Source organism: Amblyomma maculatum, chromosome 11 (genome assembly GCF_055883805.1).
Source record: "Amblyomma maculatum isolate TAMU_Amacu chromosome 11, ASM5588380v1, whole genome shotgun sequence".
Classification (NCBI taxonomy): domain Eukaryota; kingdom Metazoa; phylum Arthropoda; class Arachnida; order Ixodida; family Ixodidae; genus Amblyomma; species Amblyomma maculatum.
In genome coordinates this window covers 147,865,619-147,878,678 of record NC_139354.1, presented here as the reverse complement: position 1 = coordinate 147,878,678, position 13,060 = coordinate 147,865,619, and positions in this window count along the sequence as shown.

Below are 13,060 nucleotides of genomic sequence, written 5' to 3'. Positions count from 1 at the left end.
TCGGACCATTTTCACGACAGTGACTATCACCAAAGCTTGTCGTTAATGCGATCTTTTGGGATACCGATTGAAAGCCGGTGCTGTGCCCTCTGTCTTCGCACACAAGAGCACTTCTCCGCCGCCAAGAGCTGCTTTCGCAAAAAGAAGAAAATTCGAGGTAAGAGGTCGAATACATCATATTGCTCTTCTGTTCTCTTTACGTTTTTGTTATCTGGGCAGATGGGTGGCCGGGCGGATGAAGGCACAGGTGAAAGTAAAACTATTCAACATTGGCGCCCGCTGACGCGGCTGGAAAACTGTGAGAGGTAATGTCAGAGAGTAGGACTTTTTTTTTAAGAGGAAGGAGTGGCTAATTAGTGGGATGTGAGGAGTGCCATACCATCTCCACGCGCTCATGCATAGCCAGGAATCCCAACGCCGCACCCAGCGCACGAAATGCTCGCCGTGCTTCGTAACTTAAACCGGGAGAACGCGAACGAACGCGCTAGCCGCGTACGTCGGACTGGGGCGCGTTATATACATGTCTCAAGGTGATCCTGTATTCTTTCTATCTCTACTCGTTCACGGCACTTAGGGCGTTAGCTGCGTTAGCTGCTTTTTGTTTGTGCAATCGGGGCTTGTAGTGACTCGTATTTCCCGTGCAAGGTCCGCTCCACTGGCTTGCTCGGCCGTCAATTGAGTGCCACCAGGCTCGCCGGATTTCAGTGCACTATTGTTTTACCTTTCTTTTGAAATTGAGTTGGCTGTCACAGGGCTAACTACATGCATCATTTTTTTTTCTACCTGCGCCTCACGGTGCATTTGTTGGCATGCTCGGCGTACAGACGGGAGCGCGCCTATCTATATGCGCTGGAGAGGAATTGACGGTGTGCTCCGGGATGATTAGAATGAAGGCTAGTGCATATACTATATGGGAGACTCGGCGTTCGTGGCTTTTTTGTTTCATGTGCACGCTGCAGCGCTTGAGCGCAAGAATTTGTTGTGAAAACCATTATGTGCTTCAAATGTCAGTCGCACGTCAGCCAGCCAGCCTGCCTAATTCAGGAAAGTGCAGTGCTAGCTGGCACGCTTATGTTCTAATTTATTATGTGGAGGTGAGCATTTCCTGCCGCCCTGGAGCTCCGCAGCCGCACACTCCCGACACAAGCAATGACCGACGCTACTACCCCCAGTCCAACCGGCCCCTCATCCGCGGTGTTCTGCGCTGGAGCTTTGCGCCAGCGTGATCCTCCAATCTTCAGCGGAACCGGCGACCATGACGTGGAAGACTGGCTGGCCTCATATGAGCGGGTCAGTATTCACAACCACTGGGACGACAACCAAAAACTCAATAACGTCATTTTCTACCTAACGGACGTTGCAAACCTATGGTTCCGCAACCACGAGGCCGATATCACATCTTGGTCTACTTTCAAAGCTAGTTTTGCCGATATTTTCGGCCGGCCTGCAGTGCGCAAATTGCGCGCTGAGCAACGCCTGCGCGGCCGTGCACAGCTTCCTGGTGAGAATTTTACCAGCTATATTGAAGATGTCGTAGACCTCTGCAAGCGCGTGGACGCTTCAATGTCAGAGAGCACCAAGATAGATCACATTATGCAAGGCATTGATGATGACGCGTTCCAGATGCTTCTGGCTAAAAATCCAGCCACCGTCGTCGACGTTATCAACGCATGCCACAACTTTGATGAATTACGCAAGCGCCGTAACATCACTCGCTCTTCGCTCTCAAACCCCGCGCCGCTTGCAGCTTTAACACCTGAAGCAGACCAGTCCACCTTGCTGCCACAAATACAGCAGTTCGTTCGAGAAGAAGTTGCCCGTCAACTATCCCTCGTTCGCCAACGTCCTGACGCTCCCACTCCTTTAGTGCCAAAGCTGCAGCAAGTCATCCGCCAACAAGTTGCGGAAGCACTCCCCACGCTTCCTGAAGCTCCTTCTGTTGCTCCTTTGACATACGTCGAAGCACCAGTCCAGTATAGTCAACCTGCTGTTCCAGCCCCTTTGACCTACGCGGCTGTGGCTGCGCGGCCACCGCCTGAGCCGTCACAACCCATGCAGCCTGTTCTACGCCCTGCACCGCTTTCTCAAACGGCCCCGCTTCATCCGCCCACTGCGCGCTATTACAACCCTTGGCGTACTTCGGACAATCGTCCTATTTGCTACTACTGTGGTTTCGCTGGACATGTGGCCCGCCGATGTCGTCGTCGCATGGCCGAGCCTGCGTCTTCTGATTACTCGCCACCGCTGCTCCGTTCTGCCCACTCTCCGCCTGCGTATGCCCCAGAACAGCGTTCATATACAACGCGTCGTTCTCCTTCTCCGCGTCGCCGGTCACTGTCACCAATGCGCCGGCGACCACCACCTGCTGACGAGGGAAACTAAGCTCCGCGGTTCCTGAGGCAAGAACTGCGTACTCTGCGAAAAGCTCAAGGCCTCATGTTCCACCCACGAACATTATAATGATTTCTATCGATGGTCTGTCCGTATATGCGCTGGTCGATACGGGTGCTGCAGTGTCAGTAATTCATGAGCAACTCTGCCGACGATTACGAAAAGTTACGACGTCATTTAACGGTTTGTCGCTCCGCACTGCCAGTGAAGAGAGGATTGCACCTTTAGCAGCATGTACAGCGCGTGTCGTCATTGAAGGTATTTTGTACAGTGTCGAGTTCGTAGTTTTGTCATCTTGTTCTCACGACGTGATCCTCGGATGGGACTTCTTGTCTAAAAATAACGCCGTGATCAATTGCGCCCGAGCTGAAGTAGAATTTTCTGCACTGTGCGACGCACTGCCCGACGACAACCGTTCAGTGTGTCCTCAAAAGCTGACCATCGCTGAAGATGTCGACGTAGCACCAGAGGCTTGTGCCCTTGTGCCTCTTTCGTGTCCTGCCGCGTCAGACGTTAGTGTTTTATTTACACCGTCTGCATCCTTCATCCACCGCAAGCACCTGCCGCTGCCATCTGCTGTTCTCGATATTCACGGTGGCTTCACGAAGCTACTCATCTACAATCCGTCCCCACGCCCGATTACTCTGCTACGTGGGGAATCTCCCGGTTCCATTCAACCAGCCCACCTTCTCTCTGACCTGGATGCCTCCGAGACCTACCGCAGTAACTACATTGATGCTCTGCAGTCCGATCCGACGCCTGATTCGTTGCCAGACGACTTCTTCCGAACCGCCATCGATGACGCTCTTCCTTCCACCTACCGGACTCAGCTCGTGGCCCTTTTACAGACATTTCGCTTTGCTTTCGACGCCGCCCACACACCTCTCGGCCGCACTTCAACAGTCGCGCATTACATTCAGACCGGCTCTAACTCGCCTTTTCGACAGCGCCCCTATCGTGTGTCAGCGGCAGAGCGTCGCGTGATCAATGAACAAGTTGAGGACATGCTACAACGTGGTGTAATTCGTCCATCACAAAGCCCCTGGTCCTCACCAGTGGTGCTAGTGAAAAAGAAAGATGGCTCGTTTCGCTTTTGTATTGATTACCGGCGCCTCAACAAAATTACCCACAAGGACAATTACCCCCTTCCGCGTATAGACGACGCTCTTGATTGCCTCCAAGGTGCCGAGTACTTTTCATCTCTTGATTTACGTTCAGGTTACTGGCAAGTACCAATGGCCGCCTGTGACAGAGAGAAGACCGCATTTGTGACGCCGGATGGCCTCTATGAATTTAATGTGATGCCCTTCGGTCTGTGCAATGCGCCCGCCACATTCGAGAGGATGATGGATAACATCTTGCGGAAGTTCAAGTGGCACATCTGCCTCTGCTACTTGGACGACATTGTTGTCTTTTCCACCGACTTCGCTACGCACCTAGAGCGCTTGCGGCAAGTTTTGGTTTGCCTTACTGACGCCGGCCTGCAGCTGAATCTCAAGAAGTGTCACTTCGGTGCCAGGGAGTTGACTATTTTGGGGCACATCGTCTCTAAGGAAGGTGTTCGCCCTGATCCGGCCAAGCTGCGCGCAGTGGCGGAGTTTCCTAAGCCGGTTTCTCTCAAGCAACTTCGAAGCTTCATAGGCCTATGCTCCTATTTTCGGCGCTTCGTGCAGAATTTTGCTTCGATAATTGCACCCCTGACGAGACTACTCGGAGGAAACAGTGACTTAACTGCGTGGTCGGTCGAGTGCGACGAAGCGTTCAACGCATTGCGCCGTCTTTTGACTTCGCCACCAATCCTTCGCCACTACGACCCGACAGCACCCACCGAGGTCCATACTGATGCGAGTGGCGTTGGCCTCGGAGCTGTCTTGGCACAACGGAAAAACGGTTTTCACGAATACGTCGTCGCGTACGCGAGTCGTATCCTCTCTAAAGCTGAACGCAACTACTCAGTTACAGAAAAGGAGTGTTTGGCAATTGTGTGGGCATTAACAAAATTCCGACCCTACCTTTACGGTCGCCAGTTTGACGTCGTCACGGACCACCACGCGTTATGTTGGCTGTCCTCTCTTAAAGACCCGTCCGGCCGCCTCGCACGATGGGCTCTCCGCCTACAGGAATTTGACATCCGCGTTATATATCGCTCTGGCCGTAAACACATGGACGCCGACGCACTATCTCGTTCTCCCGTCTCCAACGAACCTGCTTGCTCTACGGCGGCTGATCCCGTCCTCTCCTCTCTAACCATCGCTGACATGCCTGCGGAGCAGCGAAAAGACCCGTGGCTCGCATCTCTTATCGAGATCGTGTCCGCTTCTCCTAACGCTGCTGCGCCTTCTCGGGCTTTACGCCGTCAAGCACCACACTTTGCCCTACGAGACGGTCTTCTCTACCGCCGCAATTATATGACTGATGGTCGACGGTGGCTTCTCGTCATTCCCCGCCATTTACGACATGAAATTTGCACCTCTTTCCATGCCGACCCTCAGTGTGCCCATCCTGGTGTAGTGAAGACGTTTCAAAGGATCTCTCAACGCTACTATTGGCGCGGCATGTACGGTTATATTCGCAAATACGTCCGCTCCTGCATCGCCTGTCAGCGCCGAAAGTCATCCACACCTCGTGCTTCTGGCCCCTTACAACCACTTCCATGCCCGGCCCGGCCTTTTGACCGCATTGGCGTTGACCTTTACGGGCCACTTCCCTGCACGGTTTCTGGGAACCGGTGGATTATCGTCGGCATCGACCACCTCACCCGGTATGCCGAGACCGCCGCTTTACCCGCCGCTACTGCCCGTGAAGTTGCCCTGTTCTTGCTACATTATTTTGTTCTTCGCCACGGCGCGCCGCGAGAGCTGCTGAGTGACCGAGGACGCGTCTTCCTTTCCAACGTCGTTGAATCTCTACTAGCCGAATGTCGCATCATACACCGGACCACAACAGCCTACCACCCTCAAACAAACGGGTTGACTGAGCGCTTCAATCGCACTCTCGGAAATATGCTGACGATGTACGTTGCCGCCGATCAGACTAACTGGGACGCTGTCCTTCCTTTTGTGACATACGCTTATAACACCGCCACGCAGTCAACTACTGGATTTAGCCCTTTCTTCCTCCTTTATGGGCGTGAGGCGTCGTCCACGATGGACACTATTTTACCATATCGTCCCGACTCCTCCGAGTGTACTCTCCTTTCAGACGTTGCCAAACATGCGGAGGAATGTCGCCAGTTGGCCCGGTGTTTTACATCGGAATCTCAAGGCCGCCAAAAGCATCACCGCGACAAAGATCAGACGCCACACGTTTTTCCTGCAGGATCCCTTGTTTGGCTTTGGGTTCCCGGCACCCCACCGGGATTGTCATCAAAATTTCGAACCGAGTATCACGGCCCCTACCGCATTGTCCGTCAAACCTCCCCTGTGAATTACATCGTGGAGCCACTCACTACCTCTTCGGACATGCGTCATCGCGGCCGCGAAACTGTGCACGTGAGCCGCCTCAAAACCTATTACGATCCGCTCCTCTTGCCCTCACCATAGGTCGCCAGGATGGCTCCTCCTCGCTCCGGGGGAAATTGTAGTGAACTACACGAGGATATACGAAGACGAGGATTAAGTAGGTGAGAATATCACGAAGACGAGGATAAGGACGACGAAGTGCCGCTGCGCTGCTCGTGCTCGCTTGTGAAGACTGAGACTGGCTGTGTTCTTGTGTGGTTCGCCGTGAAACTTCAACAGGGCTATTATCCCTGTCAAAGCACAGTAAAAACCCCCTTTCAATTTATTTATTATACTGCGTTCTTGTTTCCAAGATCTTGGCAGGGTGGGTAGAGAAGTAAAAAAAAAAAAAAAACTGCGGTATATAACTGTAGGTGCATGAGGTCACTCGCTATGTTCAAATGCAAGCATCAGATGAAATGTGACACAACACAAAAGGACAACCATGAGAGGATACAGAAATACAGTGAGGTGTCACAGTAACAATATCGGGCAAGAGCTGTTGAAATTTAGCACAGTGAACTTAATTTCTAAACGATTGCAGCAGGTGTGCTCAGCCAATGGCCACAACACTGCAGTGTGTGAGCATATTGGCTAATCATGATTAGGCTATCGGTGGGATGCGGAAAGAGTCATCACACTGCTGAATCGACGAATGGAAAGGCAGCCCTTATTTGGTCACGAAAAGTTTTGTTCAGGAAAACGAGCAGTTTTGTAACTCTATACGTTTTGCACTTGGCGATCCGATTCTGCTTGCACATGCCAAGCATGAACTTTTTAAAATGGAAGTCAGAAACCTATGTCATAAAGGAGAACGCACATCCTAAACTCACCTCTGCTTCGTTAAATTAGGTTTCTTATGTCATGTTTATATCTTATGGCCATTTTCTTATTTTCAGGTTCTTAGAGAGCTCCTGGGAAGATCAACTATCCCAATTAAGAAAAGAAATCGGGGCAGCATGATGTCCGTGGTCGAAGTCACGATGTTAAGCGCAGCTAAATGAAGTGGGCTAACCTCGCGACATGGCAGCGCGTGACTGCCGATAGCTGTCCTAGCGTTTCGGTATTTTTACCGGTGTTCTAAATGGGATTACGCGAGCGCAGCAAGGCAGCGGCCTGGCTTCTCGTTGATACCGCGCTCCCGCGTTAATTTGCTAAATCCCGCCAGAATAAAATGTATACGTAATCGAGGTTGCGGGAGCTGAGAGCATGACTTTTGCTGCTCTAGCTGACATATAGATGACTAAATTCACGCAACAAAGCTGGGGCGACGGCTTGTCTGGATGAGTTCATTTGTTTACAATCGTCACATCAAGCGCATTGACGTGACGCTGCTTTGTTCGAGTCTGGCAGGAGATTTAGGGCACGAGTAACGCAGATATGTTCAATTGAGAGCAGATCACAGGCGCATACAACAGTGCAGCGCAGCGGTACGTACCAGTGTGAATTTCCCATGCGGGAAAAGGTTAGCGCTGTGTCCTCGCTCGTCATGTCGGCGCTGCCGCCAGTGTCACCTTGTTCCGAAGCCGCCGCTGGTTCGAACACGTACGGCTCAATATCATATTCCCCTGAGCAGCGTGATCGTTGCATGTTCAGCAGCATAAATCCACAGAAAAGCACGTGCGTGCATGTAAAATCGCTTGGACCGCCGCTACCCCTGAATGGCACGCCGTCATTGACGTCACGGCACGCTTGACCAATGAGAGGCACGAGCGCCACTTTCAAAACGCTCCACGGCGTTGCTGCACGTTTTTTTGATTAAAAAGTAGTTTGCGGTCACTTATGACTAAATTTAAAGTTGTATTCGTGTTCAGGGGGTCGTAAACTATATATCTGTATTTCAAACTCCTTTTTTTTTTAAAGTGATGCAGCTGCCCTTTAAGGCATTGGACTCCGGACTGCGCCTGCGTATTCCCCACCACACAACACATCGTGAAAGAATGTTACTGTGCCTCCTATGGCTTAGCGTTGCTTTCGCAAACAGATACGCCTTCCTTATCGGGATGGCTGACAGCCCTGCTCGCGAACGATGTGGCGTTCACGAAACGATTGAGAACTTGCTATGTGAGTGCCCTGTTTTTGCAACTGAGACATATGCTGCGTACTGCATTGGATCTTCTGGACGCACACCCCTTAATGGAAGGAAAGATCTTAGTACCATGGCCACAAAAGTCATCTGCGCTCAAAGCTTACGAGGCACTTCGCTTTTTGAGAGACTAGTCTGATTCACAGACTGTTATTTTATCACTCCCTCTCCTCTTCTACCCTCCACCTTTAGTCCCCCATTCCCTTTCTCCAGTGCAGGGTAGCCAACCGGAAATATTTCTGGTTAACATCCCTGCCTTCCGCCCTCCTTTTCTCCTCCTCCTCCTTGACGATAGGAGCGTTGTTGCAGGCGCAATAAGGGCGACTGTAAAGCAGGAATATTTTGTCAAATAGTGAAAACAGGGCAATATAATATTGCCATTATTATTGTTTTTGTATTGTAATTTACTGATCCAACAGCTGCATACCATGGTACGTGCTTTTTATTACTTTTATGTTTTGCAATTCGGCACTGTTTTTTGAAGTGTATGTCATTGTGCAATGGGTGCTGCTGTTACGTTTCAGATTTTCATATATTAATTTTGGTCCACTGCTGTTCATTTTTGTATCAATGTAGGAATAACACTATGATATTGACGCGAAATCTGTAAGACTGTATTTGTTATTTTTTAGCAGCCGCCGGGATGCAGCCTCAGCACTATGATCCTGGCCATCATATCAATTCTTTATGCTTTGTTTCTTAATACTCAGTGTCGCGAGACGCATCTTTATCAGTTTATTTGTCGCGCAAGATGAGCCGAGATCTGTCTCAAAGATTCCGACCACTCGCCTATGTTTCTACATTGTTCCAGGTTGTGTCAGTGAACGTTTGCGACATTATACACATGTTTTTGAGCAACTATTAAATTGAGCGCTGACAAGTGCGACGGGTATTTTTTGTGGCGTCCGCGAATGACACGCCCGCTCTCCATCACTAAAAGCATCTGTAGCCGCTCTGCCTTCTCAGCTAAAAAGTGTGAAGCGTACTTAAAATTGTACAATAGTTTATAGAAAAGGAAAAGCGCGGTAACTGCCACACTTCGTAGACCTTAACCGTAATATAACGTAGAGAGAGAGAGAGCGGCTTCGGACAGACATCGGGGAAATCTGTGATTTCGGCTAGTATTGCTACACAATAAAACTCTTCGGAGACACTTACGAAACACTTAACGTTGATACGACGAAAGATGTCTCCGACTCTGCACGATTATATGAAATTTTTGAGCAAATCGTAATACAGTGCCTTCTTATTATTTATAATTAGGCTATAGATATAATTATCTATCCTTTTAGTTGTTTTATCTTTTTTCCTTGGTGCAATGCCAAACTCAATGGTTAGACATCTGCCAAACTCATTGGTTAGACATCTTCCGATTGTGATTTCATCCGCCATGATTCTGCATTTTCGACAAATGTTTACACTAATTCAAGTCCTAAAGAAGAAGACGAAGTGTCCTTGTGCGCCCATGGCTTCTGTGTGTTCTCTGAGCTTTCGATTTTTCATTGCTGTCCTTACTTGCAACGGATATATAGTTGCTTAAAAAGAATACAAAACTAGCCAAGACGCCCGCGGCAAGAAGACAATCAAGACCTTAATCCACCGAGTAGGAGTTACCCGAAATTCACGTGGCGCGGATGTTAAGCCTCTGAGGCCACTCTGAGAGTTCTCACTGATGAGTCATCCAGCTTGGAGGAGATAATAGACCTTCGAGTCGTGGCTACATCTGCAAAAACTCCGACGATGAGTACCGGACTAGGACCACCCGTGATCAGCGCTGCACGTGGTCACGAGCCAGCTCCTGGATTGAGAACATGGTCACAGAACGATGTAGTGCCCAGCACCAGCGTACGGCCGACTTGGACACTGATGCCCCATAGGCGATAAATGTGCATCAGGTCCTGCAGGTTCCACCCAACGAATACCAAGACCCGTCAAAGTCAAAGCCACGGCAGCAAAGAAGGTAAGGCCACCCCTGAGGTGTCCGTTACTCCTTATCCAACTATTCCTCTTAAGCAATCCTTCCGAGTACACATCAGACCAACTGTGCGATTTTATATCACCAAACTACCCAACAAAATCAAACAAAGGGTCATTGACGCCATATTTTGCACTGAGAAATACCAGGGATTCACAAGTCACAGGTCATTAAATAGAGGCACTGTACACTTAGCCACTCTTGAGGATGCTAGGAAACTGTGTTTTAACAGAGATTACTAGTTCGCATGAGGCGTATCTATCGGTAAAAGTATACTTTGCGTCAGGTCTCAAATCCCAACGGTGTGTCGTATACGACTTGGACTCAAATGATTCCCCGGAGACGGTGGTTACAGACCTAAAATAGACAACGCATATTGTGTTCGCTGCCGTCGCATGGGGAACAAAGTTACTTTTCTCATCACATTGCAGGGACCAGATGCGCTGACAGATAGCTTTTACTATAACAGGTGCATAGTATGTCCAAAGGAGTATAAGCAAATACGAGTTTACTGCTAATAATGATACAGGGTTCATCTTCAACCGTTTTGTCCCATTGGACCGAACCCAGAGTGTATAACAGAATCTGCGTAGCCGAAGTAAAGATGCCGACTACGCAAGTCAGATGATCACGACATCACTTCTATGTGTCCGACAAAACAACAAAAAAGTAAGTTAGCACGGGATGGGCGAGAGAATCGAGTTAGGCCGTGGATAGTTCGGAACAGATTCTCGGCGCTGTCGCACGAAATATATGATGAGACGAATGAGTAAATAGAGCGATCGTCTGAGTACGTGCGAAACAACTCGTTTAGTGCTACAAAGCCAAAAATTAGAAGAAATAAAAAACTCGTGTCTGTGTGCTCAAATGATGATTTCCCAGAGCTCGAGCATAACACATCCATATAAGATGACTAAGACCTACGAATCTCTATTCTGGCAGCGTAAAGTGACAATCTGAGCCAAAGAAAAACGCGGATGGCAGAGTGCCGCGAGAAATGATCAGCTAGCCAGATAGAAACGTCTGCCTACAGCTCACCAGTAATACTGCAGTTGGGAGGTGGTAGTAGAAACACTTGCGACACTAGCCCAAATTATTCATAGCAGCAATCACAACGGCTAGACATGGATGCAAATAAAGGCAGGGCATAGCGCAATGTAATCGTGGAGGGCTCTCGAATAAAGTAGGGAAAATTAGAACAGTTTTTATAAGGCAAGTTGCTTTCCTGGGTGTTGCAGCTAGAAGAACATAGCCGGTTGTGTATCATCACGGGATGTATTGGCTACTAATGACCTTCCATTCCTGAAAAATGAGTGCAAAAAGACGCAGCACCACGAAAAGCTGCTATATGTTCGTATGTAAAGACCAATATTCACCAAACGCCAATTGATCTAGCCAAGTGGTGCAACAGTCAGCAGGAAGTCGCTGAAGTACTAACGCGTCCAAATAAAACACCAATAATACAAGTTCCAGTGTACGCACGACCAGGAATAGAAGTAATAAATTTAATAACCTAAAAAACTGTATTCTTTTCTCTTGGCAGCCGCCGGCATGCGGCCTTATCACTGTGATTTTGGATCGCGTATCAGTTCTGTATTCTTTGTTAATGCTTGACGTCAGGCGAAGCACTTTTAACAGTTTCATTGTCGCGCAAGATGCGCCGTGATCTGTCGCGAAGATTTCGATTACTCGCGTATGTTTCTGCAATGATCCAAGTTGTGCAATGATCCAAGTTTGCGACATTATCTAGATTGTTCTGAGCAGCCTTTAAATTGAGAGTTCATGAGTGCGACGAGCATTCTTAGTTCTACGATCGAAGAGCACGTTTGTTGCTATCGCCGCCGCCGAGTTGCATAATTCTTTTGCGGGCGCGTCAGGCCAATAAAGAGTTGATTTCAGTGCCATCACGCCTGCGTCGTCTTTTGGTGCGTACGGCCTCGTCACTACTACGGGACATCTGGTGGAGGTGCTGCCCTTGATCCTTCAAGCGATTACCTCAGCCTTGTTCCTGTCACCCTTCGGGACCAGCCAACCGGTCACCGAGCCAGCCGCCAACTCCAAGGGCTACAACCCGAACATGGTCTGCTGCCTGACCCCGTTCGACTCCAGAAGGCATCAGGTTTGTAAATGGCCCAGTCAACAGCACCAGTCGCCTTCGTGGAGCCCCGGGAGCCCCCCCCCCCCCTCTCTATCTTCCAAGGACTGCCCAGTGAAGATGCGGAAGACTTGATGGACCTTTTCGATCATGTGGCAGAATTCAACCGCAGGAACGAAGCGGCAAAACTCAGGCATGTCTACTTTGTTCTTCAAGGACATGACAAAGTTTGGTTCGAAAATCCATTAAATCGCCATTAAATCGCCCATCCACAAGGCGACAATGTCGACGAGATCACGACCAGACTTGAAGTGGACATCGCCGCCCAGCGACGTGACGACGGTGTACACCGGCCGCGACCTCAGCCCAAGACGAAGCAAAGATCGAACACCGAAGCCAACATGCAATACTAGGACGCGAACAAGCGACTTTGAGGTTGCTGTCAGCGTACTCACGATTACAGCCCTAGTGGACACTGGGGCCGACTACTCTGTCATCAGTGGAGCTTTCGTCGCCTAGCTCAAGAAGGTAACGGCCACTTCGGACGGCCCGCTAATCTGCATGCTGGTAGTAACATTATTATGCCTTCGGGGCGACGCACTGAAAGTTTTACATTAAAGAGACGTACATACCCTACCAGCTTCGTCGTCATACAGCACCGTTCCCGCGACGCGATTCTGGGCATAGATTTTCTGAACGAACATCGAGCGATCGTCGACCTCCGATCCAAAATCATCAAGCTCTCGACCGAGGAAGCCATAACTGCTACGAGAAATTCGACACATCATGTCGCTCTCAACGTCCTCGACAAAGAATTGACCGTACCGCCGAAATCAAGTGTCATCGTCCCTGTGGTTACAGAAGAAGTTGAAATCACGGAAGGGGTTGTCGACGGAAACTGAGTTGTTACTATAGGACTTAACATTGCAAGAGGCATCGCCCGTTTCCGTCATGAACAACTTCATGTTCTTGTCACGAACTTCACCGACGAATACCGGCACCTTAAGAACGGC